The sequence below is a fragment of the Phoxinus phoxinus genome, assembly GCF_949152265.1.
Source record: "Phoxinus phoxinus genome assembly, chromosome: 5".
NCBI lineage: Eukaryota > Metazoa > Chordata > Actinopteri > Cypriniformes > Leuciscidae > Phoxinus > Phoxinus phoxinus.
Window position 1 is genome coordinate 31,545,549 of NC_136880.1, and position 15,427 is coordinate 31,560,975.

At 37.1% G+C, this 15,427-nt stretch overlaps 2 long non-coding RNA genes across 2 annotated transcripts; one reads left to right on the plus strand and one right to left on the minus strand.

Moving 5' to 3' along the window:
* The first annotated feature begins 310 nt into the window (after positions 1 to 310).
* Positions 311 to 12,659, plus strand: LOC306998815. The gene is made up of 4 exons (XR_013797669.1): positions 311 to 379; positions 2,858 to 3,041; positions 10,062 to 10,250; positions 11,475 to 12,659. It is a non-coding gene; the product is annotated as an uncharacterized lncRNA (long non-coding RNA).
* LOC306998814 lies at positions 11,698 to 14,161 on the minus strand. The gene is made up of 5 exons (XR_013797668.1): positions 14,047 to 14,161; positions 13,628 to 13,864; positions 12,598 to 12,797; positions 11,888 to 12,496; positions 11,698 to 11,785 (listed from the first exon to the last, which is right to left on the minus strand). It is a non-coding gene; the product is annotated as an uncharacterized lncRNA (long non-coding RNA).
* Positions 14,162 to 15,427: the final 1,266 nt, after the last annotated feature.

The window sequence follows — 15,427 nt, forward strand, 5'->3', positions numbered from 1 at the left end:
AAAATTCAGAACTTAAAAAAACTGTCTCCCTTTCATGAATTTAAATTGAATTGGTCACACCCCACTGGAAGCTGAATTGGAATTAGAATATCAGGAAGTGGAATAACAATCCATACAATTAATGTTAAGTTTACACTTTATTTTAAGGTGTCCTTATATTAAAGCTACACTGTGCAGGAATTACTCCCATCTAGTGGTGAAATTGTATATGACTACCAAGTGAATATTACTTTCTAGCCCCTCCCATTCCGAGGGAGTTTTAACTCCTACGGTGGCCGTATTATTTTAAATCTGCCGGCAGTTGCGAGTAATCTCCCCCTCGCATTCATCACGGTGCCACTGAGTGTAAAAACGCGAATGGGGAAGCTTGAATTTCCAGGTATGTCCGTCTTTGGCTAATGTATTTTCAAGATGGAGGCGCTACATGGCTTCTGCCATTCGAGCAGCATACCCATGTATTATAAATGGCAGACTCTACGCTTACGAGAATACTTGATTAGTTGGTAGAAGTAATTATACATGAATGAGCACATATAATTTTGAAAGAACAAAGTGTTTTTTTTTTTTTGCTAAGAATCAACTTAAAAAGTAGCCTACATAATGCACCTTTAATTAACTAAATGTACTAACACTCTTTCAAAAAGGTTCAATGGGGTTCAGCATAGAACCCTTGGGTTCTTGACTCAATTTTAAAGAACTATTGATGCCAAAAAAGGTTCTATATAAGGAGAAATGTCTTGAATGATTGTATACTTTCATGTTTAACTGGTTATTTAAAATATAATACAAGCTGTACTTTATGTACTTTATAAGTTGTACTTTACAAGCTGTTTAAAATTTGTTAAAAACTGTTTAAAAATAATTAAAAAACATTTATTAATTAAAACTAAATCAATAAAATTATACCATGAGGGAACCCTAAAATGTTCTATATAATGTGCTTGACAGAACCCTTTAAAGTTCTATAGTATCTTTTCTTCTAAGAGTGTGTAGGGTTAGGATTTGGGTTTGTTTAAGCTTAGTTGTTTGTAATTGTTCCTAATTTATAGGTAATACATGTAACATGTATCACAGATGCTGTAAAATAAAGTGTTACCAAAGTTAAATTAACTTTTAAGGAATTTTAAAAACTGCATTTTAGTCTATGAAATAGAGAAAGAAGTTTCATGTTTCTGCAAGAGAATGCAGATTATGTGACCATAGAAATGAGGAATATGATATCTGGACATTCTGTTAATGCTTCTTTTCTGAAGTTTCTCATTTACATTTGCCTTACAACAAAGACTTAAGTCCAGGTGTTACCACATATTTTATTATATTTTCGGGGATAGATTGTGGTTTTGATTGTGGTTTTCACTAGATCGGTTCAAAGTAAAAAGATCTTCAGGTTTTTGTACGACATGTTTCATGTTTTGTATCACTGGGCTTCAACTCTCAGAGCACAATAATAGAGAGCTGAATCTGACAGACTTACATCAGTAATAGTGAGTTCAGTGGATGTTCGTGATGTAGTCGACTGAAACCGAGGGTCAGAGGTGTATGCATAACTATATGATCGTGCACCTTTGCGTAATAAATACTGCGGTTCTTTGTTTGGATACTGTCTGTACCAGTAAAGATAAACATATTCACTACTTGTACTATATGAGCAGCTCAGCTTGACAATTTCTGTTTCTTTAGAGGTCTCTGTATTTTTATCTGACTCAATGTTGTTTCCAGTGACAGTCACCAAACCTGTCAACAATAAAATGTGATTTTTGATTTGTGAAAGCAAGGTTGACAAAATATCACTGAGAACACATTTCACATAATGTTTTATAAAAATAGAGATGATTAAATTAATATAAATTTAGCCTTTGGTGTTTGAGAATTAAAAACAAAGTAAATATGAATGTACAGAATTTCATTAATTATTTAATAAGTCATGTACCTTTTCCTACAATGAGAATAAGTATGAGGCATCGGTCCATGTTGAACAGATCAGATCAGTTCTCTGTTGAGGCTCTCAGTTCTCTGAGCTGTAAGTCACTGAAGATCACACAGAAACACACACAGGAACTTCCTCCTCACTGAACTTCCTGCTGCTGTTCACTTTCACCCATATGATACTGTATAATATATTGTGTTTGTTTGTATTTAACTGTGTTAATAATTGCACTATTTATTATAGCATATTGTGTATAAAATGATCCCTTTAAAATCAAAATGTTATGATCTGAACAGGAGAACCACATGTTAAATTTCTTGGCTGAGATTCAGCTCATGTGTTTTTGTAAAAATAAAAAATATTAATACATTTAAATCTCTATTTATATATATATATTTTCTATAAATATAATTGTATTATAGTTTATAAAATGTTGGGTTGTTGCACGTTTTGGTCAAATATGGACAAACCCAACCATTGGGTTTAAAATTTTAATTAATACATTTAAACCAGTGGTTGGGTTTGTCCAAAACATATTTGAACAAATTTGACATGTGTTGAAACAATCCAACATTTTTTAAAGTATAAAACATAAATATATAATGTAATTGTAATGTTTCTCTAGAATGTATGTATCAGAACCTTATGTATAGGACCTAATATATGCATTACAATATTTTGAGATGGTTTAATAGTTGTTACAATTGACATTTTTTTTAAATAGATATTCTGATTTTCATTGTGATAAAGGGCAGTATGGGATTTAATGTAACACATATTTCATATTGTCACACAGACACATATTGTAATATTGAATAGAAAAAAACAAGCATCTAGCTCTATATTACTGTAATTGGCAGTTACAGCTTTTTTTCTCACTGTCATTTTATCTGTCTATGTGTTTCTCTGACTTGGCTCTCATTGTAACAGGTTTTTGTATAGAGCTGATGTGTTTCCTGTCACTGTGGGCTGCAGAGCACAGTAATACAGAGCAGAGTCTGACACTTCAGCAGAGGAGATCTCCAGATCCACACGGATTTGTTCCTTTTTTTCAACTTCAACAGTGAATCTTGGATCTATATCAGACACCTGAGCTTCTTTTGCACTACTGTAGGTCAGTACAATATATTCGGGTTTTGATCTTCCATATTGGCGGTACCAGTAGAGATTATCTGTAGTTGTAGAGGAATAACTACAGGACAATGTAACATTTGAGCCCTTCTCAGCAACTACATTTGTTTCACCTGGTTTGATGACATTTCCAAAGACAGTAGCTGAAAAGGAAGAGGAACATTTGTAGGTTTAGTGTTTTTATTAATTTAATACATAAATTAATTAAATAATACATACCAACTGAGACACAGAACAGAATAACGGAATGAAGATCCATTGTACAAGTGTTCACTGTGAGAAGAGTCAGACTGAATGAGATCATGTCAGATCAGGAGTCCCTCCTCTTTTGATACTTCGAGACAAAATAAGCATTATTTTGAATTAAGAGATTTTTGTGCCTGGCTCATGCTATTATGTGAAACAAATTGTTGATGGTGGCAATGGTGTCTTTTGCAGTTAATATCTTTTCTTCTTAACCTATTTTTTTGTGTGACCCTGCACTGTGTAACACCGATGCGGCGGAAGCAGAGAAGAGGCAGGATCCAGATGCAGCACACGCTTTATTTAACAGACTTATACACTATAAACTAGACAGGACAACGATGTTCGGGACCAGGAACAACCAACATCGACGTTAACAGTTAAACATTAAACAAGAACTCACAAGGACAGGGCAGAAACACAGGTCTTAAATAATCAGAGACAAACTAGCTAAAGAGGATAACAAGGGGGCGAGGGAAATGAGAGACACCTGGGATAACTAATAGACAAGACAGGGAAACACTAATCATGACATAGCCCCCCCACAAAGGAGCGGCTTCCAGACGCTCCAAACACGATCCAGGCGGGGGGCAGAGCGAAGGCGATCCTGGGGGAGGGACGGAGGGCCAGGCCCGTGCAGGGGAACGGGACCAGGACACAGGCAAGGCGGGCCTGGGCCATGGAGCGTGGGAGACCAGGGTGGAGCAGGACATGACGGCGGCCAGGGCGGAGCAGACTTAGACGGGGACCAGGGCGGAGCAGGACGTGACGGCGGACTTCAAATCCAGTATCTGTGCATGAAGTGTAAGGAAGGCAATGCCCGTTTTAGACAGCTGAAGTGTTCAACACCTAGCCTATAGTACATTTTAACACAGTCGCACATTTTTTGAAAAGCTTTGTTTGCTCTTTTATTCCTTTTATAAAACATTTCACTAACCTCAACCTCACACAGGTGTTTGCAGTTATTATCTCACATTGAGGTTTTGATTTGGTTTTCACAATTCCTTTTAGTTTTTGTACGACCTGTTTCATATTTTGTATCACTGGGCCTCAACTCTTAGAGCACAGTAATAAAGAGCTGAATCTGACACAGACGCACCACCGACAATGAGTTCAGTGAATATGCGAGAAGTACTTGACTGAAATCGAGAATCAGAGCTGTCCTTAACATCGTTTGATCGAGCTCCTTCACGTAATAAATATTGAGGCTGTCCTTTGGGATATTGTCTGTACCAGTACAGACGTACATATTCGCTGTCTGAATCATATGAGCAGCTCAGCGTTACAGACTCTCCTTCTGTTTTGATGATATTGGTCCCTCGGTTTGGCTCAATTTTATCCACAGCCGTCACATCTGCAAACATTAAGCACAATATCAACTTATTTTGTCTAAAGTTAAACATTGTATATCAGTACAAGTTTATGTTGTTTTGAAGGAAAATAATAAAAAATAACAGACAGTGTTTTAAAAGTGTTTTTAAGCTGTTGCTATGATCTGAAGTAAACATAAACGACACACCTGCCACCATAATAAAAACCAGCAGCATGTATTTGTTCATGGTGAATATGATCAGATCAGTTGTGTGTTAAAGCTCTCAGTGCTCTGTGCTCTTACTCTGTGTTACTGATGCTTTCTGCTGTTCGCTTATCAAGACACTCAGAAACTTCCTGATCTCAGAGTGTAAAGCCAAAGATTTAAACCTTCAGTATGTTTAATAGTTTGTGGGAAAAAACAAACTTTGTCTGTGCTTTTCAGACTCTTTTCTTGTAATATTAATGAATATGAATTCTATTCTTTATGGTTCCTGAGGATCTAAGAACACAGACACCTCGTGGCACATTGTACCTACACAATCTGTTACATTTGATAATGGATTGAAATATAGGTATATGTAATTAACAATGTTAAGATGCTTCATTCACTTTTGAATGTCATTAATTTAAATATTTTATCTTTCTATCTGCAATTTTACATCTGTATTCATATGCTTTTTATCAGTTTATTTTCATCCAGTTATTGCTCTAATTATTAGTTGCATGTGCAGCTTACACATTCTCTTTTAGTCTTTGTCTCTGTGTCTATTGCTTGTTCTCACTGAATTAAATAAGGAAATATTTTTCTACAGTGTTGATGTGTTTCCTGTGACTGTGGGCCTCAGAGCACAGTAATACACAGCAGAGTCTGATACTTCAGCAGAGGAGATCTCCAGATCCACATGGATTTGTTCCTTTTTTGTTATTTTTACTGAGAGTCTTGAATCTACATCAGACACCTGAGCTTCTTTTGCAGCACTGTTGGTGGATACAAGAAATTCAGGTTTTGATCCATTCTGACGATACCAGAAGAGATACTCCAACCCTCTGTACCCCCAGTGGAGGAGTAACTACAGGACAACTTCACAATTTGTCCCTCATCAGCACCAACATATGCTGTGTCTGATTTGATGGTATTTCCAAAGACAGCAGCAGAAACAGAATAGAAATGGGTTGCTTTTATAGAAAGATTTATTTGTAAACAGTCAATCAATTAAAGAAACAAATACCAGCTGAAGCACAGAATAGAATAACTGAAAGAAGATCCATTGTTCAAGTGTTCACTGTGAGAAGAGTCAGACTGAATCGTTTCATCCTCAGTCGTGTCAGATCTGTGAACACTGAGTTCCTCCTCTCTGATCATGCCTATATTTCACACATGGGAGCACATGCAAGAAATGTCACGCCAAAATCCATTTTTCTCCCCTTTCAATCCCTTAATTTTGTGTTGATGACACAGCGTATTTATGACAGGAGAGGAGTTTAAGGCCCACAGCTGTAACATCTGCCTACAACAGGGGTCACCAAACTCAGTCCTGGAGGGCCGCTGTCCTGCAGAGTTGAGCTCCAACCCCAATTAAACACACCTGAACCAGCTAATCAAGGTCTCACTAGGCATACTAGAAACTTTCAGGCAGGTGTGTTGGACCTGGTTGGAGCTAAACTCTGCAGGACAGCGGCCCTCCATGACCGAGTTTGGTGACCCCTGGCCTACAACGTTCTCGCTGCAGTATTCTCTGATCGTTGATTCGCTGAAAACCTTGCACCTGATACGTCAGTTGCGTGTGAGAAGTTCAGAGAGAGTTCAGAGCATAGGTTCGAAGTCGGAGCCACTGATGCGCGTTTGAAAGTTTGGATGACAATCAAGGGAAGCAGATAATAAAATGGTGTGCCTTGTCACTACAGACGTATAGCCTTTGTGCCGAGAGTACAGACTTCAACTATAGCTGCAAACGTTGTCTGACGTGCCTTATGTGGGCTAGCTACAGTAATTGCTCTATACAAATAATATTGCTCTATGGCAAATCGGGCAAGAGGCATTTTAAAATTCCCCAAATTATCAAAGGTTGGCCAGATTGTGTTGAGCCTGCCACACTCAAATGCGGATGCTGAGCGAACCTTTTCAGTTATTGTCTAAACAAGACAGACACCAGGTAGCCTACATACTGTCACTTGATGGCACTGTGAGTGATGGAAGTTCGGATCATTTTACTGACTCGCTTGTTCGATCTCGTTCATTAAAATTAACAAATTTTTCCGAGTTATTTCGTTCATTTAAGGGGCTTTAAATGTTATACTTTTAACAGCCAAATTCCACGAACACATCCACCCACACAGTCTTTATCATATTCTGAATTAAGAAATCATTATAATGCAGTCAAAAATAATTTACAGGGAACATAAATAATTACTTTACCTTCCGAGTCTTTTTTTAATTTGTCACGTGACAGACGCAATGAACAACTCATGACAAAAGCCTTGAACTGCTTCAGATACGAGCCTCCTGCAGAAGTATGAAGCAGGCCTAACTGCCACTGTGGCATACAACAGGCCTAATTTGTGAAACTTGTGTGTTGTGGTTTTCTGGGGAGGAACTATTGTGTCCCTTTGTTTAGAGATTTCTTATTGTTTTGATGTTGTGGTTTTACATGTTTGTTATTTAATCACCTCTATCTTTATTTTTTATAGTGCAATCAATAAATGAATTGTACATTTTGAAAAAGCATTTCCATTCTATATATATATATTTTTTGTGCATAAATCAGGGTTTATACTAAGTAAACAAGGACTGACATTTTTAAGATTAATGTTAGGGTTACCAAAAAATTTCTCCTCGCACGCGCATACTGAAATTTACACAATGGCAACCCTGGGTGCATTGTAAGGAAGAAGAAGTTGGTCGGCTGTGGCGAACTCGTTAATTCTGTTATTGAACACAATAAAGCAGCAAAAACAACACTTGCGCTCCACACAAACAATAGTTCTCTGTTTGTTTTTCTCTCCAGCAATACAGACACCACACACTAGTTTGCCGTAGTCTCTCTCCCCATTTCCCATATAGTTATATAGCCCTACATCTGGTCTCTCCATGCCAACAATTACTGCAATGAGAAACAGGCATTAGTCATGCTGCACTTGACCTACTCACCGCTCGTCCCTCTCTGTGTTCAAATTAAACACCATTTATTATAGAATTTTGCATATGAATTGATTCTTCAAAAGCACTATTCCATGATATGAAGAGGATGTTAAACTGCCTTGGCTGAGATTCAGCTCTTGTGTTTTTGTATGTGGTTTGATTTCAGTTTTGTCACAGTGGGCTTCAGAGCACAGTAGTACACAGCAGAGTCAGACACACACACATCCTTGATCGTCAGAGGAACTGAATTTGATGAAAGTTCAGAGTGAAATCTCTCCTGGAACTCAGTGCCATTTTCTCCTCCATATTTGCTTCTCCTCAGGATGTATTTAGGAAAGTCGTTTGCTCTCTGGATGTACCAGAATACATTTTCTTGTACTGAATCTGTTTTATATTTACACTGTAATGTGACTGATCTTCCTTCAGCTTCAGTCACGTGTTTGTCTGGCTGATCAACTGTGTCCTCTGATCTGCACTCTGCAAAAAAAAAAAAAGTAGCCTACAGTACAATACAACATTTAAGCAATGTAATGAATGTGCAGCTGTATTAAATGAAGATTCATACCAAAAATGAAGAGTGCGAAGATAAATATATTCTTCAACCTGTTTGACATGACTGTGTCTATGCTGAAGACACCTTGAAGTCCAAATAAATCAGTGAATATGAGAGTTTTGCTTTTAGTATTATAATGATGGTCCAAGGAGGAGCTTGTGAATACACATAAAAGCTGCTTTATTGTCGAAGGTATTGAGTAACTACTGCCCTCTTATGGTAAACTGCAAGTATTGCATATGTGGATCTCAAGCTTAATGTAATAAAATATCTGCACCATTTCATTTCATTTTTTTCTCCTCTCTGTTTATATATGAGCTAAATTTGTTGAAGCGACTCATTATTCCTTAGTGAATCGAATTATTTCATTACTACTTATATGGCTATGTTTTCTGTTTAGGGTTATTATAATACAATATAAATGTATAATATAATTGTTTCATTTATGTTTCTCTATATGTGAATCTATATGTGCATGTACACTGCCATCCTGTGGCATATCTGTATGCCGTATACCTGCTTTACAGGGGTTGGACAATTCTGAAACACTGGCCAATATAATGTTGGAGCTATGGTGTAGCCTAGTGGTCAATCTTCACTGATTTTACATTCCATCAGTAAGAGCAGAGTGTGAAGGTTGAATTAGCAGAGTGATATGTACTTAACATTATTGGAATTCACACAACAATGGGAGACTATATCAGAGTCCAACCAAATTGTATCCAAAAAACATAAAAGCACAGCTGCCCAACTCACTGCAGAATTAACTGCACACCTTGACTCCCCTGTCTCCACCAAAACTGTTTGACGGAAGCTCCACAGAGTCAATATTCATGTGGGCTGCTATCCAAACATTTGGTCACTCATGCCATTGCCAAATGTCGGTTTCATTGGTGCCAACCGTGCAAATCTTGGGCTGTTGACAACATTTATTGTTCTCTGATGAGTCCACCTTCACTGTCTTTCCCACATCTGTAGGAGGAGTAGTGGTGTGGAGAAGCCCCAAAGAGGCTTAACACCAGGACTGTTGCTGCACAGAGACACTGCCAAGGACTACTGAACCATTCTGGAGGACCATGTGCACCTAATGGTTCAAACATTGTACTCTGAAAGGGTGGCATGTATCAGCGTGATAATGCACCAATACACACAGCAAGACTTGTGAGAAAATGGTTTGATGAACCTGAAAGTGAAGTTGAACATCTCCCATGGCCTGCACTGTCACTGGAGATAGATACCTTAGCAACTTGGCAGTATTTTGAAGGAGCAAGTCAGAAAATGCTTTCCTCCACCAGCATTACGTAGTGACCTGGCCACTGTTCTGGAGGAGGAATGGCTCAAAATCCCTCTGGCCACTGAGCAGGACACGTATCTGTCATTCCCAGGATGAATGAATGGTGTTCTGGCCGCAAAATAAGGCCCTACATCATACTAATATATTATTGTGGTCTAAAACCAGGTGTTTAAGTTTCATTGTCCAACCCCTGTATATTATTCATGACAATCATTTGAGATGTTTTAATAGTTGTAACATTGTATATTCAATGTTTTTTATTGTGAGCAAAAGGGGGCAGTTAAAGATATATAATATAACTCATATTTTCATGTTGCCACTCAAATTACTTTTCAATTAATTACTTATTACTAATTCAAATTACTTCATTGTTCCCATTTTTTTGTTGTTGATATAATATAATTGGCAGTTACAGCCTTTTTCTCACTGTCATTTTCTCTCTCGTCTCTCATTGTAACAGGTGTTTGTATAAAGCTGATGTGTTTTCTGTCACTGTGGCCTGGAGAGCACAGTAATACAGAGCAGAGTCTGACACTTCAGCAGAGGAGATCTCCAGATACACATGTTTGTGTTCCTTTTTTTCAACTTCAACAGTGAATCTTGGATCTACTGTACATCAGACACCCAAGCTTCTTTTGCACTTCCAAAAGTGAGTATAAAAAGAAATTCAGGTTTTGATCTTCCATACTGACGATACCAGTGGAGATAATCTGAAGCTGTAGAGGAATAAATGCAGGACAATGTAATATCTGAACGCTGATTCTCAAATACATATATTTTTTCTGGTTTGATGACATTTTCAAAGACAGCAACTGAAAAATAAAAAGTACACTGTAGCTTTTTAGTGAGATCAACAGACATCCTGTTGCATTCTACATGTTTTCACTTCTTCTTGAGTCTCTCCATCTTTGTCTGACTCCATTTTAACATTAAAGGCAGAACAGTTTCTGTCATTTTAGTGTGTCTGCGTGAGATAATAGCTGCTGCAAACACACACAAGCTCTTGAAACCCCGCCCTCTGCAGCAGCTCATTTGCATTTAAAGGGCCAGGCACAAAATGGTGCGTTTTTGCAAATCCTCAAAAAGTGACAACTTTAACATGCTATATAAAAATATCTGTGGTGTATTTTGTGCTAAAACTTCACACACACACTCTGGGGATATCAGAGATTGATTTTACATCTTGTGAAAATTGCATTTTACCACCCCTTTAAGCTCCGGCTTCTGGCAATATGATTTACTTCTGTAATGGAGTCTTTGCTTAAACCATTTCATGCTCAAAGTCTCTGGCAGCATGTATCAAAGAAAAGGCCAAAGACTGTAATACTTTCTTAAACTTCAGCTGAAAACATTAAACGGTGGAGACATTTCTCTCTCGCATATGTTTTTGAGTCGCACACGCAAAATAATGACACTTACCCTCCGGTTTCACATGGGCTAGTCCCTGACTGAAATGCATGTTTGAGCTGTTTTAACTGAAAGCAACTTGCACTGATATATCTTAAAATATGTCAGTGCCATTGTTTTGTGTCAATATGAACCAGTAATATTTTTTTCTAAGGCATGTTTATAAAAAACGACTTAAATGTCCTAATTTAACTAATGCCTTCTCCTGGCCTAATCTGAGTGGTCGTCATATCTTTTTTCACCATTTTAAACGAACATTTTGAACGAATATTCCTTGTAACACCACAATAAATTTGAGGTATTAAAAAGCAGCATACATAATAAAACCGAATAAGGATTAGGCATGTTGTTAAACAATAGTTTTAGATGGAGTTTGGCCTGTCCACACCACAGGAGGAAAAAAGCCTCAGTATCCTACAAGTATTTATTCATATAGAATAATCGAAACATTGTTTTTGTGTTGCAGGCTTTTCTGTCACTGTGGGCTGCAGAGCACATTACTGTAATACACAGAGTCTGATACAGCAGCAGAGATCTCCAGATACACACGTTTGTTATTATGGAGACTGATGGACATGAGGATGAGGTGGACTAGCTGGCTCTACAACTTTAGTGGATTTATCAGTCAGTACCAGAAACTCTAACCATGATCCAGTCTTCTGTTAATACCAGTGGAGACGGTAAGCTGATTCATTGAATGTACAGGACAGAGTTTCATTACTGCCTTCTTTTGAAGACACAGATGCTGAATCTGGACAGGACTCTCATTAGCTTCAGCTGCAAATAAGATAAACAATCCAGGGTTATCAGAATCATAAAGCTTTACATTTATATAGTAAGATAAACATTTATATAAAGTGTCAAAGATCTATGGCTTACCGTAACTCAAGACAAAATGTTAAAACAGAGCAGATGAGAATCATTGTTGTATGTAGTTTAATGATCAATCAAGCCTCTTCTGAATTATTCTTGTATACCACATTAAACTCCCTCCACTTGTGTGTGTTCTCTGTGGAAATATGCTGTGTTAGTTCTTGTGGAATTATGAATAGATCCTTGTGTTACTGATAGAAGATTTAGTCACAGAAACAACACACAGAATACATGTGCTTGTTAAACATAAATTAAAAGCATGGCTAATATGCAGGAAGATTATGTACAGAGGAAAAGGGTTTCCTGTCACTGTGGGCACCAGGGCACAATAATACTGTGCAGAGTCTGTTACTTTAGCAGGGCTGATTTCCAGTTCCATGAGCTTTCTGTGTTTGTCAACTTTAGCAGAAAACCAGCGGGCTGATGGATCTGCTTTAACTGCATCTCCAGATTCAGTGATGGAGAGAAGGAGTTCTGGTTTGGATCTCTGATACTGACGATACCACAGTAGATTGTAAACAGCAACACTGTAGTTACAGGAGAGAGTAACACTGTTCCCGTCATTAACTTCTTTTTCAGGACCATGAGATGTTATTACATCACCAAGAGAGTCTCCTGCAGAAAAAAAAAACATACTAAATGTACTATTGTGACCATGTAATATTAACATGTTTAAATCAAAAGATTTGGTGATAAATAAAATAAACGAATCTCACCTGCTAGTACTGAAAATATTACAAGAGCACAGAGCAGCATGATGGAATGAAATGACAAACTCAGATGTGCCTTTTCTTCACTGGAACACTGTGATTTAAGTCTGGAGCTCCACCCTGTGGCAAGATTTGATCTTCCATGTTGAGTCTTGAGCACTTTGTATACACGAGGACTACAGAAACGAGAAGAAGAAGAACACCCTCTTCTGGGTGAAAACAAACACGTTCATGAATCACAGAGGACTTGCACAGTATCTGCATACCTCTAAAAAGACTTATGTCACGATAAAGGTTCTTACATGCATCCATCTTAAAGCTGTTTTTAAGATTTATAGATTTTTAGTTGTTAGATAATAGGAACATTTTAACTAAAATAAAATTGTAAAAACATTCATTTTAAGTTATTGAAGCTTTCTTTAAGAAAGATACAAACTAAAATGTTATTTTCATATTCTTGACACAGATTATTCTTAAGAACTGTTCACTGAAAGGTTCTTTGAGGAACCCAAAAATGTTTACCGGTATTTTATGGCATTGCTGAACAAGAAGAAAAATAAATAAAAAATGTTGTGGAAGAGATTAAAAAGGAAGAGATAGAAAATGAAATGGTGACCAGTTACTGCACAGAATATATTCTCTTTTCCTTGCATTAATTTTAACAAAAAAAAAAAAAAAAATTACCTAAAATCTTGCCCACAAACTCATATAATTTTATATAAGATCACTATGTGATCATATTTGTTAAACTATCTTTGTATTTTGTTTTTACATTATTTCTAAAGCTATTTTTAAATCATTTCTTATTTATGAAAAGTAGGCTACTTAAGCGTTTTGTCAATTCCAATTATTTCAATCAATTTAATCTGCTCAATCTGCAAACACACATGAGATAAAAGACAAAAGATATTATGTTCTTTCTATTTCTTTAGGTTTTTGTACAGTGATGATGTGTTTCCTGTCACTGTGGGCTGCAGAGCGCAGTAATACAGAGCAGAGTCTGATACTGTAGCAGAGGAGATCTTCAGATACACACGTTTTTCACTCATACTCATTTCTCCATCCATTCCAGGGATACGTGGTTCTGCATATGTTACATGTTTATTGGCTGACTCCATGACGAGGAGCACAAATTCAGGCTTGGATCCAGGATACTGTCGATACCAATGTAGACTGTCTGCACTGCCATCATATTTACATGAGAGATTGACCAGCGTCCCCTCAGTTACATGCACATTGTTCTGTAATGGTCTTATTGACTGCGCAAATGTATCTGCATAGAATAGAAAACATTCAGTTAGGAAGAATAACAAGATGAAGATGTTCAGAAAATGTAAATCAAATAGCAAATTTTGAAATAATGTGAATTAATTACTATGAACTTACATAAAATTCAATGTATTACTATTTCAGCTTTAAACAAAACTACTTACAGTAGTACTGTATGTCACTTACATTGAGTTACTGAAAACACAAGCAGACAGCACAGGAGCTTCATCTTGAACCACGAATGAAAACTGCAAACAGAATTGTGAGATTTTGTGAGATCCTTCAAAGCTCCACCCATAACTCACAATCTCTCAGTCAAAACATTTGGACACAAATACGGTTTAATTAACTGAAGAATGATATAAAAATTAGGCTATAATTCTATAACATTAAGATTTTCTGAAAATACCAGGCTTGCAAATTTATGTAAAGTTTAAAAGCAAAAAACTTTACATAAAACCTACCTTTCATTATTACCATTGCCTTTCTCTCAAACTTTCAAAAAAAGAAAGGAAGACATACAGTATATACAAATATTTGTCATATTTATTTAAGTGTATGATCAATGAAGTTAAACCAATGCTATTAGATTATATGGAAAGTTAAAAACACATGTAATTGTCTTTTATTTTAATGACGTTTCATTACAGTTTTTTACGATTGCTATGACAGTTTTTTCCAGTGGCGGGCCGTGCATTTCACACCTAGGCCTTCAGTGATGTCCACCCTGAATTAATAACCTTTAATAGTGTAGCAGCGCACGCACATACTCTCTATAATTGTTGTGAAATTCCTGTTTTAATTTTGCACCGGCAGTTATAGGGTTAATGCGGTGAGTTCGCGAAAGGCCGGGTAGAGAGAAACGAGCGAGTGAGTTCGGCTTTGTGTACAGTGGTTCTTGCGTTCCGATTATAAATTCAGAAACGGATCATCCCTGTCTTATCCTTCAATGGCTACAAGTATTAATGTTTGAAAAAAAGAAGTTGTTTCGATCCTAAATTTACAAGAAAAATTAGGAAGAAAATCATATTCAGCACGGACAAAAACGGGGGAAAAATGCATTATAGCTAACTTACTCTCCAAAACTCCTAATTTCTTTCCTCAAAAAGACTTGAATTACTTGGATGTACAGGTTGTCTGTGCTTTTCAGTCCCAACAACCTTTTCTATCGCCATCGAGGCTAATGAGCTGAAAGTCGAGTCTGTCCCGTCGTATTTCTGCCATAAGTTTTAATTGGCTTTAGTGCTGAGAGTGTCTGCTCGACAGAAGCAGTAGCGTTAAACCGGGAAAACACCGCAAAACATGACGATGTGTAACGTTACAGCCGACACAAGCTCTCACACAGATTTTTGAACAATATCAATGAGATCAGCGGGACTTTTGCCTTCAAAATCAGTCCTGGCATAACTTTACATTGCAGTCTGTTCTGTTTTTACCCGGACAGATCGATAGAGATCCGTGACTCTGCGCAAGCTGAATAAGGGATTTTTTCCGGTAGGTTTGAACCTGCTGGTGGTCGAGGAAGGAAATAAACATGAATTTGTGGGTTGAAAAACTATTAAATCTA